Raw genomic sequence first — 7,453 nt, forward strand, 5'->3', positions numbered from 1 at the left:
TTGTTCTGCTGGACTCTGCAGGTGAAGGTGTTGCTGTGTCTCTTCTCCACAGTCACTCTGCTGCTGACAGTATAGAGGTCATCAGGACCTCTGACTGTCTCTGGAGGTCCAGCAGAGAGGAGCTTTCCCTCACCGTCCAGCCACAACAGCTCAGGCTCTGGATACCAGCCTGCAGACTCACACTGCAGCACCACTCCTCCTTTTCCATCAGTCCCTTCTAAAGTGATGACAGGTGCAGGAAGAGCTCCTGAAACTGAAGAAGAAACACATTTAAAACAGGAGTCAGTCACCAAATGAATCATGTAGAGTCCATAATTACATCTGGTAAAGAATGAAACGTCTTAAAAATAATGTCATGCAGGCCTCTTTATAATCATTCAGTGTCGTTAGTCTGAACTTTCAAGCAGCAGATCAGTTTTTTACTTGTAAACATTTGACCATCAGACTCTGTTGGCTCCTAAACTGGTTTCAGTCCTTCAAGTATCTCATTCGTCAGCTTTCCACCAGAATAAATGGTTTTCTAGTTGTACTGGGGTGGTAGGAACACACACAAAAGTTCAGGCCGTTCATCGACCTCATAAGTTCCTGCATTGGTACACAGCGTTTGGTTGCTACTTTTGGAAGTTCAAAGACATTGTGGACAATGATTTTTTTTTTTTTTTTTTTTTTAATTTAACCAGGAAGAGGCTCACTGAGATTAAAAAACCCTTTTTCAAGAGTGTCCTGGCAAAGACAGGCAGCAGCAGCACAATTGACAAACAGACAAGCTCACAACAGCATCAACACAGACACCATTACTCATAATACACGGTGAGATTATATTATGAAGATGAGAAATCAACATATCAGCAGAGACCAGAAACATAACCAGCAAAATAATTATCTTTCAAAACATCTACAGACTGATGTTTGTGCCTCCAAATCATTTATAAACACTTCAAAAGTGTTTAAAGAGACCAGCTCTTATAGTTTCAGGTCTTTTTGTAAAGTGTTCCAGGTCGAGGGAGCAGCGGATTTAAAGCTTTCTTTCCTCGTTCAGTTCCAGCCTTTGGAACAGACAGTAGCAACAGATCCTGAGACCGCAGACTGTAACCACTTGGAGCTTTTGTACAAATGAAAACCTGTAAGTAATGAGGAAGCAAGCCTAAAATACATTTATAAATTAACATATGCCAGTGTTTTTTCCTTCGTGTGGTCAAATCCGACCATCCAACACGAGAGTACAACAAACAATGAGTAAAAGACCTAAAATTGGTGATAAACCTTAAAGTACCGTGATACACTGAATCTAAAACACTCAGAATTAAACCTTATAATGTGTATGGAGCTACAGGAGGAGCTCTGCTTCACACATCACCTTTTCTTTGTCGTCCCAAACCAAACAAACAAGAGAAAAATTCTAATTCTGTCTACGGACCAAGAAAAAGAAATGACATGTTGCCTGACTCTGGTGTCTTCAGAGCAAAGTTTATTCATGTGCTTCATCCCTAATAAATACACCAATGAATGCATGGATTCATACAGCAACAAAGGTGACTTGAACCCTTTTCACACATGAGGTAACATTACTGCTCAAAATGATTTCCTCTAAAGACACATTTTCAGCTTTCTAGTCATAATTTTTGCTGCTTTAACAGTCATGTACTATATGAACCAACTGAGAAGACGTTTATTGTCCAAACATCTATCCTCCATCATCTCTACACCTTAATCCTCACTAGGGTCATGGGGGGCTGGAGTCTATCCCAGCTGACTCAGGGTGAAGGCAGGTTCACCTGGACAGGTAACCAGTCTATCACAGGGCTACACTTAGAGACAGACAACCAAGCACACTCACATTCACACCTACGGACAATTTAGAATCACCAATTAACCTCAACATGTTTCTGGACTGTGGGAGGAAGCCGGAGAACCCGGAGAGAACCTACGCTGCACGGGGAGAACATGGAGACTCCACGCAGAAAGATCCCGGTGTCCCCACCGGGACGTGAACCGGGGACCTTCTAGCTGCGAGGCAATGGTGCTAACCACCTGCCTTGTCTAAACATGCACAGCTTAATATCAAAGTTTGAACGCTGTGTGAAAACTATGCACACATTCACTAACCACTAGATCTACTTACCGACAACAAGATCCATGAACGTGTCTTTTCGTGTCTCAGGAATGAAGCATCTGTATCTCCCTGCGTCAGCCTGTTTCACTTTGGAGAGTTTCAGTGAAATGTTTCCGTGCTTCAGTTCATCAATGAACATTGATGTTCTCCCTTTGTAGGCAGGATTTTTCATATGTTCAAGGTCCTGACCGATACGTGACACATAGACAAATCTGGGGTCCAGGTCAGGTCTGGCCCACTCCACCGTCACCTTCATAGCATCGTATACAGGTTTCAGATAACTTGGTAAAATGATGGAATCACCAAGCGTTGCCACTATTGGCTGAGATGGACCGATTACCTGAGACTGACCTGGAAAGAAAAGATTTGTATTAGTTTCTGAGTAACAACCAGAAGGAGCTGAACCCTGACACGACCTCCAGGTCTGGAGTGAAACATAAATGCATGTAGAGTTTTCTCTGTGGTTACTTTGGATCTTCATCCACATTCTACAACCTTCATCCTCATTAATGGGCATAAACCAAGCAGCAAACTTCTGAGGCTGAAAAAATAAAACCAACAGTGAAGTGCAGTTCCTTAAATGTCCACTTGAGGCTCCATAAGTGAGTCAGTCCCTAAGTTTAGATTAGAAATCAACATGTTTACAGTCTGTTACAAACACGGTTTGGTTCGGCTTTTTATCGCTAAAATACAATTTAGTTGTATAGAATTGTACATTTTGGGAGACAAAGTAGCTTTTTTCAGTCTTTTCACTTTGGAATGTTGATCTAATCCTTATTTTTATTTGTTTTTGTCCAGAGGGTGAAGGGATTTTAAAACGATTGTATTTGTGTGGAAGTTACCTCTGCAATAGTGCATCTGGAGAAGACAGAAGAGCAGAGCAGTGATGGTAGATTGAAGCAACAATCCAGTCTTCTGATGAAACATCCTGCAGCTCTGAGAATGTACAGAAACCATGAACACAGTGGAAACCATGACAACAAGACAGTTTTAACTGGTGTTTAGATGAGATAAGTGGTCCAGTCAAAAATATCCTTTATTCTTTCTTAGGATCCCCATTAGGTCCCACAAAGTGGTTGCTGGTCTTCCTGGGGTCCTAGGGTAAAAACAAAAATTACAATTTACAAAACATTAAAAATACATAATAAATAGCAAACACTTGATTTATAATGCAACCCGGTGCAAAGCAGTAAATGGATTATAATCAATGCAAGTTGATACAACACTGTAAATATAACACCAATACAGAGGAAGAGTTCTCACGTATTCTGTATCAATTGTCCCTTTATTTTCCTTTTAAAAGAGCCTTTATTTTTTAGTGTCTCTGATATGTAAAGAAAGTGAATTCCATGCTTTTGCTCCTCTGCAAACAATAGTTCTTTTCATGCTGTTGGTTTTAGGCCTGGAGACGACCAAAGTACTGGAGGTCACAAGGCGAGTCAAGAAATTGTGACATCTCATGCACATTTGTTAGAAAAGAACAGTGGAGCACAACTCTAGCAGCTCTGTTCTGAGTGATGTGGAGTTTCTTTAGATGCCTCTGTGTAGCATTGGACCACACTGCAGGACAGTAATGCAGGTGAGACAATACAAGGCTTTGAACAACAGTTTTCAGTCCAGGAGCTGGACAGTAAGCAGAACATTTCTTTGCCATACCTTTGCCCATCATGCTGACAATAAGAGTGATTTGATCTGACCAAGACATTGACTGGTCCAATCTCATGCCCAGCAGCTTGACTTTTGAGACCTGCTCCACTAGTGCTCCCTCTAGTGACAGTTAAAGAGCATTTGCACCTGTCTGAACACACCTGGTATTGAATACAATACATTTGACTTTGGATGTGTTTAGCACTAATTTATTCATTTCCACCCACTTCATTGCCAGGTTTAACTCATCCTGTGGAGTGCTGCTCAGTGTGGATATTGATGTTGAAGAAGAAAACAGAGTAGCATCATCAGCATACATTGCAATACTAGCCTTTTAGACTGACAGCGGAAAATCATTTATGAATATTGAAAAGGACAGTGGGCCCATACAGCTTCCTTGAGGCAAACCACATGATGTCATTTTAGTGTTTGATAAACTGCAATTAAAAACACTTGTTGAACACGATTGGAGAGCTACGTGATTATCCAATTAAATGCTGTTTGAAACCATTTGAGTTTTTTGTTTAAAATGCAATGGTCAGACATTAAAGCTACCATGAAGTCCAACGACACAGCTCCCACTGATTCTCTTTCTTCCAAGGACATTAACCATTCCTCTGTCATGTGTGCCAGAGCAGTGTTAGTAGAATGGTCCTGTCTATACGCATGCTGAGCTCTTGTAAAAAGTTCATTGACATTAAAATAATTCATAATTTGATTAAAAATACACATTTTCTAATAATTTACTGAGCACAGGAAGTAATTTGATTGGTCTACAGTTAGAGCCGGGAAAAGGGTAATTTTCCATCTTTTGGAAAAGAAATTGTTTTTGATTGTTTCCAAAGTTCTGGAAATGTTCCACTCACGATCGATCGATTAAAAATATGACAAATTAGTTTTGCAAGCATGTTGGCAGCAATTCTAATTATTTTACCGTCTAGGTTGTCGATGCCAGGTGATGTATCCTCTAAGAGGCCATGTAGCATCTTTTCAACAGTTTTAGGATTCACTCTCTCTCCATTAAAGTGACACGTTTTACCATGCATGAAGTCATTGACAATTTTACAGCAGTCTTCAGTCGAGTTCTTCTGAGACCTCAAGCTGTTCACTTTGTTGGTAAAGAAATTATTAAAATAGTTGACGACATCTAATGGCCTTGTGATGAATCTATACTAATTCCTGCTCAGACTTCAAGATGAACCTGTGCTTTTCTTATCTTCTCTGTCAGCTAGTTCTCCCACATCCGTCACTTATAGATCGTTTTGTTGCCATCCAAGCACTTGTGCAGTAAAAATAATGCTTTACTTTCACTTTTGTCAACACAGACAAATATTATGTTAGAATATGGTTTTAACTTCTGTTGTGGTAAACACTGCTCATTAATGGATTCAACAAATGATGACGCTGCTAGTTTTGTTTGATATTTTAGCCACAAAAGAACACTTTGTCATGCAAAATTCATATCTGCAGTCATATGAAACATGAAAGGTTCTTTATATCCTACATGTTGGTGTGAAACTTGGAGACTGCTGTTCAACAACATGGTAAAGTTTAAAGCTTAGACAGTAATCACCCTTCAGCTGCCTCTAACGTCCGATCTATGGAGACTGTTTTTCTACTGAGGCTTTAAAATAAACTTACTGGTCTCCTTACTTGTCTAAAATAAGAAGAGATGTTCTTGAAAAGGATGGAAATGTAATTTCTTAAAAAAAAAAAAGAAGAAATTAGATGAACAATGAAATGCAGCTAAATTAAATTCAGAAGTGGACGTACCTGTTGCTCGGTGTCTCGCTCATATCAACTGACTGCTGCTCAGAGTTTGATCAGTCTGTAAACCATTGACACCATTATGGCTCTTATCAGCGTCTCCTAGATGAAATCTGGATCATAAATGATGCTGACCTAAAAAAAAAACCTTCAATATACTCACAGTATGTTTCCTCAAATATTCTGTTGTGGGTTTTTTTAAAATAGTTTGTAGCTCACCACAAAGTCACAATTAACACCATGTGAAACAGAAAGTCTGCAGCCTTCAGTGCTAATGAGAGTGGAAACTACAAAGAAAGTGTTGACTGGATTTCTGGTTTACAAATGATTGTGGACTTATTCGATGAGTTAAATATTAAACACCTTATTTATTAACACTTTATCATTGATTCAGAGCTTAGTTTTACTTTTAGTGTCTGTGTGAATGGCTGACCTTTGACCCTGTAGCCAGGTAACTCAATATCATTTATCAGAACTACTGTGACGGGTCATGCACGGTGACTGTGAGGGCAGATCCACACGAAGGGGGAGACAAAGGGAAAGGTTTAGTAAAAGGTTTTATTGTACATGAGGGGAAGGTGAATAACCCAGTGAGGGGATCCGGTGCAGGGACGTAGACCGTGGAGGGGGAGGAGTGGAGCCTTCGGAGCCGGGGTTCTGAAGAAGAGGGTTCCAGGAGTGGTGTACGAGGAGCCGGTGCCCGTGAGTGCCAATATCCGCGGGGTTATCTTGGTGTGGAGAAGGAGCTGTGAAGGAGGAAACCAGGGTGGTGCGCAGGCGTCCGGTGCTCAGGGTTCGGTGCTCGTAGGTGGTGCTCTCGTGAGTGGTTCTCCCGAAGAAGGTGCCCGTGGTGGTGAAGTCCTGTGGGTGCGAAGCGCTGGAGTGTCCGGAGGAATGCTGAGTGCTGGAGCCGAGGAGGAACACTGGAAACACGCAAGACAAACATACGATTAACTCGAGACTAGAGAACAACAAAAGTGCTAGAAATGCTCAGCGAGTGGTAGCGGCTAGCGGCCTGACTATACCACGAGGTAGGTATCACAATCCTCTGGCGTCGGTCTTCTGTGAGACGCCAGTATTTAAGCAGGGCACGGCTGATGAGCCGATGAGCCACAGCTGCCAGCGTGTGAGTGTCTCTCCTGATCGGCTCCGCCCAGCCTGCAGTGAACAGAGGCATACCCACCAAAGTACAGAGACAGACAAAATCCCAAAACACTGTGAACGCAGTCCATGGCCCTCACAACTACAATCAGAACCACTGACGGTGATAAGACTGTAGAGCATTCAGGAGGTTGTTGTTGGGTGTCATATGTTGCTGCTGGGGGCTGAATATTGAGTTATTTTTGATGAACATCTTAAACATTTACAAAAGTGAGTGAACCACAAAATTAAAAAGAAATATGAATAAAAAATAGAGTTGGTAGAAAAGGAGCAGATGTAAACTCTGAATCTTGTGTCTGCAGGATTTTGCATCATAGACACTGACAGCCAGCCCCTCACCGTGCAAACCGCTGAGGTGAGCTCTCCAGAGCATCAACACCCAGAAGGCAGCCGGTCCAGACGGGGAACCAGGACGTGTTCTCAAAGACTGTGCTGCAGAGCGAGCTGAGGTATTTACAGATATCCTCAACTTATCTCTGTTGCAGCGCTCCGTCCTCATCTGCCTGAGAACATCCACCATCGTGCCAGTTCCCAGTGACTGAGCTAAATGATTTCAGGCCTGTGGCTCTGACGCCGTAATCATGAAGTGTCTTTAGAGACTGGTGCTTAATCACATCAAGGCTTGCCTTCCACACACTCTGGACCCTCACCAGTACACCTATAGGAGCAACAGGTCTACTGATGACACCATCTGCACTGTGCTCCACACTCTACTGCAAAAACTCTACTGTAAAAAATGTACATATAAATATAAGAAATAGTGCA

This window comes from Stegastes partitus, unplaced genomic scaffold (assembly GCF_000690725.1).
Source record: "Stegastes partitus isolate 25-593 unplaced genomic scaffold, Stegastes_partitus-1.0.2 Scaffold2586, whole genome shotgun sequence".
Classification (NCBI taxonomy): Eukaryota; Metazoa; Chordata; class Actinopteri; family Pomacentridae; genus Stegastes; species Stegastes partitus.